Genomic DNA, 14929 nt, shown 5'->3' on the forward strand with positions numbered 1-14929 from the left:
AGGCTCAATGGGTCGCAGAAGTCCTTTGCCGAGATGTCATGGCTGGTGAGAAAGGTACCCACACCCAGCCAGCTGGCATGATGACAGTTTAAGTCACCACATATGAGGAAGAGAGAGTTGGGATGAGTGGATAGAAGTTGGTCCATGTTGTCAGACAGCAAAATGTAAATGAGTCATCACTGTTTGGAGGATGGTACAGAACACATATCAACAAAAGGTGGGAGCGGGGAGGAAGCCATAGCCAGAGGTACTCCTGGGGGTGGGGTGGAGAGAGAGCAGTGCAAGGAGAGTGAGGAAGATAGTTTTTTTTTTTAAATAAAGATTGCAACCCCACCACCCGGACGAGGCTCAGGTCTATCATACCGGAGGAGGGAGTAACCAGGGAGAGATTTTTTTCTTTTTTTTGTATACAAGATCGAGACTCGTGAAAGAGCTAACATCAATCACAGGAAAGACAAACGGACACACAAAACATACAATAAAGGGAGCGGGAGACAACATGGGGAGAGAGAGGGAAGCACACAAGTACAACAGCACAGAACAGGGACAACGGAAGATCCGTGGGAGGAAGGGGGCTTGGGGGGAGGATGCATGGGAAGGTGGGAGGGGCGTGGGAAAAGTATAAAACACATGGACACTCCTAGAACTTCCAGGTAAGAAAGAAGTCAGGATTTCCAAAAAAAAAAAAGTGGATCTGGGGTGAATTAACAGGGATAGAAGAGATCAAGGTTTTGGATGGGGGAAGACAAGAGATGGTGGTGAACATCTATTTAAAGATCTGGAGGGAGGAGCAGGATTGAAGAGAGTGAGGAAGTTTGTTCCAGAGGCGGGAGTAAAGAGGAATGAAGGAGTGAAGGTGAGCAGAGAGTCTTGATTTTGGCAATTTCACGAGAAGAGGGTTACTGGCAGATCTTGTGCGACCTGTAGGAATATTTGGGGGACAGAGCACAGATAGAGCTGGGGGAGCAAGGCCAGATAGGAGTTGGTAGAAGACAGAAAGGCCACCTACATGCCTGCGATGAGTGAGTGAAAAGCCCTCGAGGTTAGCTTCATCGCGGGAGATTCCAATGATTCTGAAAACTTTGGTTTCAACAGCGTGAAGACGAGCTAGGTGTGAGGCAGGAGCACCAGCCCAGAGGGGAGAACAGTATTCCATTGAGCTGCAGATGAAAGCCTCGTCTGTGGTGAGGAGCTTACGTGTGCCAAGGAAGGACTATGCACGACAGAGGATGCCCAGTCGGCGACTGGCTTTGGAGGCCAGATTGGAAATGTGGTTTTCCCAGGAAAGATCATGGCAGATAGTGAGACCCAAAAACTTGAGTGGCAGAACTTCTTGGAGAGGATTGTTCAGAAAGTAGATGGGAGGGTTGCCTAATCAGTCTTTTCGGAGAGACATAGCAAGAGCGTGAGATTTGTCAGGATTGAAAGACATGTTCCACTTGCTTGAGCAGTCTGATTTTGTCCAGGTCTGCAGAGAGTGAGGACGCTGCAGACTGCCGATCTGAGGGATGAAGAATGGAGCGGCAGAGAGTGGGGTCATCAGCAAAGAGATAGAGAGGATTTTCCAGAGATTCGGAGAGATCAATGATGAAGACCAGAAAAAGCACAGGGCCCAGAACACTGCCTTGGGGGAACTCTAGCCTGAACAGGAAGGGGAGATGAGAGAAACCCATTCAGGGCCACACGTTGACTACGACTACAGAGGAAGTCCACAAGCAATGCGTGGAGATTTCCATGGATACCATAGCAGGAGAGTTTGGTGAGCGGAGCGGGGTGCCAGACCGTATCAAAGGCACGTGATATGTCAAGGGAGACAGCTCAAATTTCCTGTTTGGCATTGAGGACCTCCATCCATTGTTGAGACAGCAGAAGCAGCATGTCCAGAGTAGCGTGAACTGGTCTGAAACCAAATTGATGATCAGACATCAAGCCATTGGAGAAGAGGAAAGATTTGATATCTGAAGCAATGATGGATTCCATGACTTTGATGATAATTGGGAGAAGGCTGATTGGTCTGTAGTTGCAAGGATATGTTTTTTCACCTTTTTGTGTAAAGCGGTGATGTTGTCTGATTTCCAAGCTGATGGCAGATGACCTTGAGCAAAAGAGAGGGTGAAGAGAACAGAGAGAGGGAGTGAAAGAGCGACAGAGCAGGATTTTAGGACCCGTGGGCTGATGCCGTCTGGTCCAGTTGCAGAATCAGATGATCATATAAGTTGAATAAGATTCAACTTATATGATTATGTTATAATAAGTTGAATAGAATCATCGAAGTTGCAGAAGTTGCAGATATTAAGGAATCGAAGATATCTTGAAGGAGGAAAGTTTCTGTTTCGCAGATTACGTCTGGTTTGTCAGAAGCAACTTGTATGGAAAGATCAATCAGGTTTGAGTGAAGGCCCCGGATGTTTGAGGTCCATACCGTTAAGGAAGAGGGAGGGGGAGCATCGAATGCAGGACAGGGGAGGGGAGGGGTAGGGTAAGATGAGAGGTGAGAGGGGGAAGTAGGGAGAGCTGTTGATAGTGTGTCATGGATTGCAGAAGAGCTAGGAGAAAGGGAAGGATGAAGAGGACAAAAGGTTTGATGGTGATGGGATGAAGCACAGTGAGGGGTTGTTTGAAGAAAATTGGATATCAAGAAAAGTTTTTCGGTTTTTTCAAGATGGTGCCCATACCACGTGACCTATGACGTCGTAATTATCATTTAAAAATTATACAGGTGGAGTTGCACTTATGGGGAAAATTTCCTGTCAATCGGACCAACGGTTGCAGAGAAAATCAAATTTATTCTGTGTGGACAAATAAACATACAAACGAACAGACAAACAAACGGACTCAAATGCAATGCCCTCTCCTTGGGGGAGGACAACAACAAACACAGTAAACACATACACAGCAAAATAAACAGTATAAATTTATCAAAAACACGAATGGGAAAATACTTAACTTTTATGATCCTGTTGGATGACTTTCTAAAATCCCGTTTTCTCTTTGGTGTATTGAGTGTCGATTGATGAGGGAAAAAATGAATTTAAACGATTTCAGCATAAGGCTGCAACATAACAAAATGTGAAAAAAGTGAAGGGGTCTGAATACTTTCTGAATGCACTGTTTATATGCACGCTCCTTCACTTCCTTCTTTCTCTTGCTGTGATTTACCTTGAGAAGTACATCATGAAAAGCTTCAGTTAATCTCACTATGCCATGTTTGTTTTAGTGTGTACATGTATGTATTTTGGGGAGGAGCCATAACAGGTCCTTTCAGGTTGTTTTTTTTTAGGTGGGAGCGGGAGAAGGAGGGGGTTAGTGGGAGAGAGAAGGGAAGGAGGGCAAATTTACCCATGTGAAGGGTACTTTGACCTCAGCATTGCACAGGTAAAAAAGGTATTGTTAATACCTTCTGCCACCACCTTCTGCAATGCGCGGTTAACATTTATATAGAGAATATACCTACACCCACTCTCCCCCCCCCCCCCCCCCCTCTCCAACAAAAAACCGTAAGGCAACTCTGCAACCGGCTGCCTCCCTCTGTCCTTTATCTTCTCTATCCTCTTACAAATCTCGTTTTTACCAAATGCCTTCAAGACTTCCTCCGTCCACCATACTTTGTTTCAATCCCTCGACCATGCACCCCATCCTGACAACCTTCCACACAACCCTTCTGCAATTCCCCTAAACGCCTCTCCGTACTTTCACTCTTTCTCCAAACCTTCCATTTCTTCACCAAGTTGCTCATAACTGGCCCTCACCCTCTCCTTGTACTCTACGATGACATTTCCCCGACATTCCCCCACCTAATAACCTTCCGACATCTGCTTTTAACATCCCTCCTTTTCTTCATCCTCACCACAAACACCACAGGCCACAGGCTGGGTGGTCACATGTTCTCAGACCACTGCCTTGCCTTAGTGAATAACTATTGTATAGTAAATTAAAGAATATGGATACATCTATCTATAATTCCAGTAATCTCTGTCTGTACGTTTGTACGTTTGTACGTTTGTACGTTTGTACGTTTGTCTGTGACCGCTGTTTCTCGACAACCACGGGTCCGATATACTTTTAACTTGCCAGGTATATTGCTGGGGACCCGAGGATGTGCCTTTTCAAGGTTTCATATTAATCGGACAATTACTTACCGAGCTATGTCCAAAAAACGATTCAACCAATCAGAGAGCAGCAAACGATCGCGTGTGCCGAACGTGGCGGGCACACTCTGCCTCGGATGGCACATTTGAGAGCGTATTCATTTATTTCACGTTTGCAAACTATGTTGGCGTTAAACTATGTTTTACAACTAATAAAAACGAATTTGCGATTCATTCGCTTTCCTGCGCGTTTGTGCAATGTGCACGCGATGGCGATTTCTTTACCAAACTCCGGAAGCCGTTCGCTTTGGACCAAACCATTGCATGTAAATAGAGGGGGGGGATTGTCACCACTCGCAAGCCGTTCGCTTTGGACCAAACCATTTCATGTAAATAGAGGGGGGGGATATAATTTTAGATATAGATATAGTACGGGCATGCCCTAGTCTATCTATAATTCCAGTAATCTCTGTTTGTACGTTTGTCTGTGACCGCTGTTTCTCGACAACCACGGGTCCGATATACTTTTAACTTGCCAGGTATATTGCTGGGGACCCGAGGATGTGCCTTTTCAAGGTTTCATATTAATCGGACAATTACTTACCGAGCTATGTCCAAAAAACGATTCAACCAATCAGAGAGCAGCGAACTATCGCGTGTGCCGAACGTGGCGGACACACTCTGCCTCGGATGGCACATTTGAGAGCGTATTCATTTATTTCACGTTTGCAAACTATGTTGCCGTTAAACTATGTTTTAAAACTAATAAAAACGAATTTGCGATTCATTCGCTTTCCTGCGCGTTTGTGCACGCGATGGCGATTTCTTTACCAAACTCCGGAAGCCGTTCGCTTTGGACCAAACCATTTCATGTAAATAGAGGGGGGGGATATAATTTTAGATATAGATATAGTACGGGCAATGCCCTAGTATTTTCAATATGACTAATACGTCAATATGACAATATGAGAAACTTCAATATGACAACAAAAAAAATAAAAATAATAATAATGATAATAATGATAATAATAATAATAATAATAATAATAATAGTAATGTGTTTGAAATCATGATCTCAGAAATTGGCATTAAATTAAGTGGACTCATACATTTGCACCCCACTGTGGGTTTAAATTATCATGCATTTTTAGTTACTACAATAACCTCATTCATTCTGTTTAACAGATGTCTGCAAGGTGATGCAGAAGCCCCATAAACAGATGGTGGGCAAGGCTGCGGAGATGTTGTGTTCGGCAAAGGCCGATTTAATACAACGACGAAAACTACGACAACAGCCCCAATTAATCCCACCTTGTGGGATCGGTCACGTAATTTTCTTCCACTCCACACCCCTCTATCCCTGCCATCCACCTATATTGTATGACTTATCAATCAGTAGAGATGAAAGTCGACAATGATCATGTTAGTCATGTTCATGAGTATGTCAAGTATTGTGAAAAAAAAAATGCATAAAAAAAAAAAAATACACAGGGGTAACAATATATATGGACCACCCAGCAGAGCTAAATGAAAGTTTTTGAACATCCCATCCATGTGCAATGAACAATAAAGTGGAATGATAAACTTTGCTGCACAAATACCTAATATGAAACACTTATTTACAGACCGAGATGATAATCATTAATCCCTCAATCCACCGGATCACTTTCACCCTTTTGTTCGATTCAAACAAGTTTCCACACCTACGAGATGTCACTGAGAATGCAAGAAAACCAGAGCAGATGAGGTACAATTATGATACACAATGAGCAACATGAAAGAAAGAAGCAGCAAATGAAGCACAGTAATATAATCCTCATATTCAATGCGATCGGCTCGCACAGTTGTGAGGTGTCAAAATCACAGAATTCTCGAAGAACTCAGCAAAAAGGAGCGGAACAGGAAAGAATCCAAAGTGCAGTCCATTGGTGCCAAAATGTGTAGGAAAACATATTCAGCAAAGCAGGGAATTGTTGCCATGTAGCCAAAGGCCACTGCCAACCTGGGACAGGCATTTCATTTCTCTGTGAAACAATACACCCCTTTGAAAACAGCTCAGACATTCACAGCACACAGGTCAGAAAGAGGTGTTGTGTTTGTATATGTAGATGTAAATAAACGATCTCTTGTTTTTGCAACCCACTCCCACATCGTTGTGGGGTCTGCAGGGGGAAAAGTTTTTCACACAACTCTCTCATGAGAAGCATGATTTGATGTGTGACTGGGAGCACCTTTGATGTCCAACTAATACGAGAGGCCATACAATGATTAAAAAAACCTTCCTGTGGAACACCAATCCAGCACTGGCTGGTCATGCAAGGAATGAAACCCTGACGAGATAGCTCGAAGGTAAGTGTGTTAACTCTGGACCATCCTGTTGGTGTGTATGTATGTGTGTGTGTGTGTGTGTGTGTGTGTGTGTATGTGTGTGTGTGTGTGTGTGTGTGTGTGTGTGTGTGTGTGTATAGTCACGTGAAAAAGTAAGTACACCCCATGTAAAGTTTTGACTTTTTCAACATATTCCAACATACAGCTATTTGATCTTCATTTCAACAATATTGAGAGATAAAGGTGATATAATATAACAAATATCATGAAACATTTACATTTTGTTGTCCATTGTATAATATAAATAAACATAAATGCAAATTTCACATGTGGAAAAGGTACGTACACCCTTGGCTCTAATAGGTGGTATTGCCCCCTTTGGCAGCAACAACCTCAAGTAGGCGTTTCTTATAACTGTCTACCAGTCTCTGACATCGACTGGGAGAAATGTTTGCCCACTCCTCCATGCAGAATTCTTTCAGCTGTGCGATGTTTGAGGGGTTTCTTGCATGCACAGCTCGTTTCAAATCCCCCCACAACATCGCGATGGGATTTAGATCCGGGCTTTGACTTGGCCATTCCAAGGCCAAGTATACAATGGATTATACAATGGATTAATGACTTGGCCATTAATTTAGACCCGGGCTGACTTCATACCATCAGTGGTGAACCGCCATTAGGGTATCCCATCCAGCTATTCTGACATATGACAGTATCTGAACTTATGACATACATATCTGAACATATATCATATGACATATATATATATATATATATATATATATAACATATGACATACATCATATCATATCCAAATATCTGAACTTTGCATACACTTATGACAGTATCTGAACTAAGATCAAAATTCTGCTCTGTCGGAGGGTTCTCTTGAGAGCTTGACAGGCAGAGCGTATGTACATGGAAGTGACGTCATTACGTGCGCTCATTCAAAGCTGGAGAACTGAAGATATATTTGGATACATATATATATCATATATATATATATATATATATATATATATATATATATATATATATATATATATAAATCTGGGTAGACAAATATATATATATATATATATATATATATTTTACTATAATTCACCAAATGTCCGTCTGTCCATTCGAAGGTACCGCAAAAATGGCTCAACCGATCGCAACAATATTTTGGGTGGGTATTCGTGGGACCCCTGGGAGTAAAATAGGCTATATTGTTTTTCCAATTTTTCCAAGTTTTCCAATTTTCCAAACACGATGGAATAAGATTTACCGATGATAAACACGATGGATAAAAACGATGGTTATTTCAGGGGGTGCGTCCTTCATGTGCTGCCGACCAGCCAGACTTCAAACTGGGCGTCCCGTCTGCTGGCATTCAATGGTGGAAGTTAAAGTTCCCACTTTGTTATTCGCCAAGGGGACCCGGGCCGACGTGGTGTGGTGCTGACTGGGCCGCCGTGGCGTGGTGCTGACAGGGCCCCCGCAGCCGTGATGCCCCCCCCCCCCCCCAAGAATTTCCATGTTTTAAAACGTTTCCCAGTGTATACCCTGGATTAGAATAGGTACACCGTATCCCTGCGTGTCGTAAGAGACGACTAAGAGGGTTGGCGTCAGGAAGGGCATCCGACCATAAAAACATTGCCTCAAAAAGGGAACCATGACAATTACAACTACATATGGGCAGGGTACAGCCCGAAGTGGAGATCGGTTTCTGAGGTTTGGGACATGGAATGTAGGGACAATGACAGGGAGATCAGAAGTGGTGGAAGTATTGGTCAGAAGAAGAGTGGACATATGTTGTGTGCAAGAGATGAGATGGTAGGTAAGTGGTGTGAGAATGGTGAAGGGTAGGCAGGGACAGAAATACAAGTTTGTGTGGCAAGGGTGCCTGGAGGGCGTGAATGGTGTCCTGTTTTCTGAGGAGTTTGTAGACAGTGTGGTGAGTGTGACTAGAGTGAGTGATAGGTTGATGATGGTGAAAATGATGATTGGAAAGCTCTTGGTGAACGTCATCTCGGGATATGCTCCGCAGGTTGGTCGGAGCGATGAAGAGAAGGACAAGTTCTGGTGTGCGATAGAGAAGCTGATGGAAAACGTGAAAGATGAGGAAGTTGTTGTGGTAGGAGGAGACCTAAATGGACATGTGGGAAGGAGTATGGATGGTTTTGAGGGAGTTCATGGGGGTTACGGATATGGTGTGAGAAATGGAGAAGGTGAAAGGATTTTGGAGTTTGCTGATGGAGCTGATTTGTTGATTTGTAATACTCAGTTCCAGAAAGAGGATAATAAGCTTGTTACATACACGTCAGGTGGGTCGACGACAACCGTTGATGACCTGATGGTGTGTAGGCGAGATAGGGGGCACCTCCGGGACACAAAGGCGATCCCGGGGGAGGAGGCTGTTTCACAGCACCACTTGGTTGTCTGCGACATGAGGGTGAAAGGTGCGAGGAGAGCTCGGCGGGTGAAGTACCAACCGAGAATGAAGGTGTGGAGGTTGAAAGAGGTGACAGTAAGGGAGGCATTAAAAGAGAGGCTGAGTAGGGTAGAGGATGATGTGGTTGAACTTGAAAGTGGTTGGATGTCAATGAAAGCTCGTCTGTTGGGAGCCGTTGGTGAGGTATGTGGATGGACAAAAGGACCACCGAGGCACTCGGAAACATGGTGGTGGGATGATGAAGTTGGAAAGAGGATTGACGAGAAGAGGAAGAAGTTCAAGGAGTGGCAAAAGGCGAAGGGTACGGGAGCAGAAACAGCAGCGCATGAAAGTTATAAGGCAGCCAAGAAGGCTGCAAAGAAAGAGGTAGCAAAGGCGCAGGAGGCATGCAGGAAAATGTTTGGAGAACGCTCGGATTCGGAAGAGGGTCAGAGAGCAGTATTCAGGATTGCAAAATAGATAGCGAAAGTGAGGTGTGATGTGATGGGGGTGAGTTGCTTGAAGGATGAAGTGGGACAAATCGTTGGGGACCCAGATGGAATTAAAGGAAGATGGAAGAGATACATGGAAATGCTGTTGAATACAGAGAATGAATGGGATGGCAACATAGAGAGTAACCCAGTTTTAGGACCGGCAGAGAAGATAACTGAGAAGGAAGTTGAGGAAGCGATAAAAGCAATGATGAGTAGAAAAGCGGGAGGGCCGACGGGAGTTGTGGGAGGTATGTTGAAGGCAGCAGGAAGTTGGGGTGTGAAGACAATGACAGAGATCTGTAATCTTGTGGTGAAAGAAGGCCGCATTCCAGTGGATTGGGAACCGAGTACCCTCGTCCCTCTATACAAGAGGAAAGGTCTCTGTCACCCATGGGTGGACCATGATATGCATGAGGCAAACATGGGCGGAGCATAAATATACAGCATTATATTGAAACTCGATTACAGCGGTGCACAATTATAATGGTTGCAGTACAGTTTGCTCAGAATTCAAATTTCTCTTCACGTTTGTGTCAATTATCCGTGTGTGTACAGGATCGATACTCATGTGCTTTGTAGACGAGTTCATTAAATCGCTCGACGTGGGGTACGTTCACAATAGTACAATCCTATTGTCAACACCCCTCGTCGAGCACGTTAGTGGACTCGTCCATCCAATAATGCATTGCTGAGCACTGAGGAAACTGGTCAATGCGGTGTACAGAGGTATCATATCGACAAACATCGGATCACTTACTTTGTCTTGAGACTAAAGTCAAAACGAGTGAGTGTCATGGAAGATCCAAAAAAGAGTAAGATTACGGACTTCTTTTCGTCCATCACTGCGACAGACCATACTATAACAGATGAGGCACAACACCCACCGGGTAGGCCTACCGCAGCACCAGTACCTGAGGCCCAACCAGAGGTACGAGTACGCCGTAATGAAGCAACCACGTCTTCCGATCCCCTTGGCAATACAAACACTCTTAAAGTGAGTGATGCAACAAACGACAAATCAGTGCCTGTGTTGGAAGGCAAACAGGCCGCGCGAGCTTATGATGTCGGTGATATTGTGGCCGATAATGTTCATATTGAGTCGCTGCCGGGTGACGAGAAAATCAAGTACTTAAACGAGCATCACTGCCCACAACATTTTGATTCCCTGTGTGTTCAACGGATCAACCGCAAGGGACAATATCGTTCATATGTGCTGAATTTTCGCAGAGAGTGGCTCGATCGTTACAAATGGTTGGCTTACAGTTCTGTACTTGGAGGTGGGATGTGTAAGTTCTGTGTTATGTTCCCTCCAAAAAAATGATCAAATTAAGTCTAGGGTGCTAGTTCGATCACCCTTAACCAACCTACGGCAAGCAACTGGTACAGATGGTGCACTGGCGACACACGATTCACTGAACTACCATAAACAAGCTATGCTTGCTGCTAATGATTTGATGGAAAGTGTCCGAAATCCGACCCACAGAATATCATATTTGATTTCCGAGCAGAACAAATTGAACTCTGAAAAAAATCTACACATCCTCCGACAAATTGTCGGTGTGGTGCTGCTCTGCGGTCGGCAGAACATAGCACTCAGGGGACATCGAGACGACAATTCGCTGAAATGTGATGACATCTCAAGCAAAGGAAATTTTCTCGCCATTTTGAGTCACATTGCTGAAAACGATGAGATCTTACGGGAGCATCTGCTCAGTGGCAACAGGAATGCTCGCTGTACCTCTAAGACCATCCAGAACGAAGTAATAGAGATCATTGGTAGCCAGATTAGAGATGGACTGACCAAGTGTTTGAAGGAGGGAGGATTTTTCACCATCATAGGGGATGAGGTAACGGAGCTTCATTCCAACCATGAAATTCTCAGTATTTCACTCCGGTTCCTCGACACCCTGGCCTCAACCTTCAGTTAAAGAAGTATTCTTTGATTTTGTAGAGCTAGAGAGAACTACTGGGGAAGCTATAGGAAAGGCCATCATAGATTGTTTATTCAGAAGAGGTGTGGACATCAGTAAGGCAAGAGGGCAAAGCTATGACGGTGCATCATCAATGGCATCATCCAGAATCGGACCTCAAGCACAGATTAAAGCTGTCCAGCCTTTGGCGCTCTACACTCACTGCAACAGTCATGTGCTAAATTTGTCTATCGCAGCAGGGTGTAGACTATCCATGGTTCGCAATATGATTGATACCATTAATGAGCTTTATAGATTTTTCAAGAACTCACCCAAGAGACAACGGTACCTTGAAAAGACCTTATCTGAGCAAGAAGAGGAAACCTCAGCAAAAAAAACTGAAAGGTCTGTGCAAGACGAGGTGGGTGGAGACACATACTTGTTACGAGACAGTTGAAGGGTTATATCCATTTGTCTGTATTTGTTTGGACAGGATTGTAAATCCCGACGGTGATGAGGATTCCTGGGGGTGGGACTGTGATAGCCACGTGTCTGCACAGGGAATTCTGAGTTCACCGACGTCTTTTCAGTTTGTTGTTGTTGTATTCATTACAGTGAAGAACAGCCTACATACTTTAAAAGGTCTTGCCCAGAAGCTGCAACGCAACGGCATGGATGTGCTGGAGGCATACTCTATGATTGACGACAAGAAGGACGCGCTCACTCAACTACGGTCAAATGCAGAAACTGAATTCTCTCTGTGGTTCGATCACGCTAAGGCCATGATAGAATCTGTAGGAGGTGATGTCACAATGCCGAGAGTTGCAAAACGACAAATCCATCGTCCGAACACTGCCGCCAATACTCCCTTGCTCTTCGACCTCAGAAACATGTGCATTCCATTTCTCGACCACCTCAGCCAGGAAATGGACACCCGATTCTGTGCTGAAAATCGGGAAGGTAGCGATCTGTTTCTGCTGATGTCATCTGCGATAATCGCCGATACCTGCGACATTCCAGCCCTACATCAGAGGCTATTGCGTTGGAAAAACGACATGGAACATCCAGCAGGACTGATAAATGAGCTTAGAGACTGGCAGATGTTTTGGAGAAGGAAGCCCAACAACACGCTTCCAAGCACATTCATGGATTGTTTCTGCGCAGTAGATGGAGACGAATTTCCATCCACCAAAGTCCTGCTCCATATTGGATGCACCCTCCCTGTAGGCTCCTGTGAGGCCGAACGCTCATTTTCTTGAATGCGTCGTCTGAAGACCTACCTAAGAAATTCCATGGGAGAAAGTCGGATGGCATCTCTGGCCCTCATGAACATACACCATGACTTCACCGTATCCCCACATGATGTATGTGACATTTTCATTCGGAAACACAAGCGCCGTCTATTCCAAAATAACATAATTTACGATTAATAAAATAATTCACATTCCGCTGTCCAATCTGATCTCTTTTGTGGGGAGAACCCCCTGCCTTGAGCTTCACCACCTAGGCACATTTCTGTGCCGGGCTTTGACCAGCACACAGTCTGTCATTGCCATCATTTCACACTTTGGGAGTGCACAGGTCTTTTATAACTACTAGTGAGCCCGTTGGTCCAAATGGACCAAATTTTCATCGCCTTTCATGGCCTTGCAGCATACCTGCCTGCTATAGTGCTCGAGTTGGAATAAATGCGTTGTAAAATATTATCATTGTTTTTGTTATTTATTTAGTAATGAGAATGGCATGCCATGGAAGGACCTATTAAGCTGCTCCATACACCTTAACATGGAGAGCATTGAGAAGCATGGGAATTCTTCTGGATTATTTGTAGTAAATTAGCCTAATTAACTCAGGAGATCATAACAATCATTTCGCGAGAACTACATAAATCAGAACTTCCATGTCAGAAAGCTCCAGTAGAACTACACAAAAAACATGCCACACACACACACACACACACACACACACACACACACACACACACACACACACACACACACACACACACACACACACACACACACACACACACACACACACACACACACACACACACACACACACACACACACACACACACACACACACACACACACACACACACACACACACACACACTTCATCAATTTATAGCAGAAGGAACAGCTGGGCAAGTCGTTTCACCAGTTCCTCTTTCTGACCATTAATCATCGCGAATCTGTTGAACTGTTGGACCAGGGAAGGACGCAAGGAACTGCAGAAACTTCCAAGAACGCACGAAATGCCGTTTCTGACGATCAGTTTTGAAAAATTTCCTGGGGGAATACCCCCAGACCCCCCTGTGCTATTGTTTCATTCACCCCCTCCCCCCCCCCTCCCCCCCCGTCTGGAGAATTCCTGGATCCGCGGCAACGGGGTTAACAAGGGGAGATGCAGAAAATAGGGCAAAATGGAGAAGATTGTAATGGGGACTGCAAGGCTAACCCCCCGCTCTAGCAGGGGAAATGGCCTTAAAATGCATGTTGTTGTTTGTTGTGTGTATATATATATACATACATATATATACACATTATATATATATATATATATATACATACATATATATACACATTATATATATATACATATATATACATACATATATATACACATTATATATATATACATACATATATATACACATTATATATACTAGGGCATGCCCGTACTATATCTATATCTAAAATTATATCCCCCCCCTCTATTTACATGAAATGGTTTGGTCCAAAGCGAACGGCTTGCGAGTACGGTGACAATCCCCCCCCCCCTCTATTTACATGAAATGGTTTGGTCCATTCGCAAAGCCAAAGCGAACGGCAGTTACGAATCGCAGTTACGATGAATCGCAAAGTAGTTTTAATTAGTTTTAAAACATAGTTTAACGCCAACATAGTTTGCCAACGTGAAATAAATGAATACGCTCTCAAATGTGCCGTCCGAGGCAGAGTGTGTTCGCCACGTTCGGCACACGCGATAGCTCGCTGCTCTGATTGGTTGAATCGTTTTTTGGACATAGCTCGGTAAGTAATTGTCCGATTAATATGAAACCTTGAAAAGGCACATCCTCGGGTCCCCAGCAATATACCTGGCAAGTTTAAAGTATATCGGACCGGTAGTTGTCGAGAAACAGCGGTCGCATACACACACACAGAGATTACTGGAATTATAGATAGATACATACATATATATGCACATTATATATATATATATATATATATATATACATACATATATATACACATTATTATATATATATATATATACATACATATATATACACATTATATATATATATATATATATACATACATATATATATATATATACACATTATATATATATATATATATACATACATATATATACACATTATATATATATATATATATATAATATATATATATATACATACATATATATACACATTATATATATATATACATACATATATATACACATTATATATATATATACATACATATATATACACATTATATATATATATACATACATATATATACACATTATATATATATATACATACATATATATACACATTATATATATAATATACATACATATATATACATATTATATATATATATACATACATATATATACACATTATATATATATATATATATATACATACATATATATATACACATTATATAT

The 14929-nt window shown here is 43.1% G+C and overlaps 1 protein-coding gene and 1 long non-coding RNA gene across 6 annotated transcripts in view; one reads left to right on the top strand and one right to left on the bottom strand.

The window, feature by feature from the left end:
* LOC137426039 (uncharacterized) overlaps positions 1 to 5664 on the top strand; it is a 29147-nt gene extending 23483 nt beyond the window's left edge. The window contains exon 4 of the long non-coding RNA XR_010984163.2: positions 5274 to 5664. This is a non-coding gene — a long non-coding RNA (uncharacterized LOC137426039). The remainder of the gene's footprint in view (positions 1 to 5273) is intronic.
* The window catches only part of LOC137424380 (progesterone receptor), a 411636-nt gene that overhangs the window by 385161 nt on the left and 11546 nt on the right, over positions 1 to 14929 (bottom strand). The window lies entirely within an intron of this gene.

The sequence above is a fragment of the Myxine glutinosa genome, chromosome 4 (genome assembly GCF_964187855.1).
Source record: "Myxine glutinosa chromosome 4, kmMyxGlut1.1, whole genome shotgun sequence".
Classification (NCBI taxonomy): Eukaryota; Metazoa; Chordata; class Myxini; order Myxiniformes; family Myxinidae; genus Myxine; species Myxine glutinosa.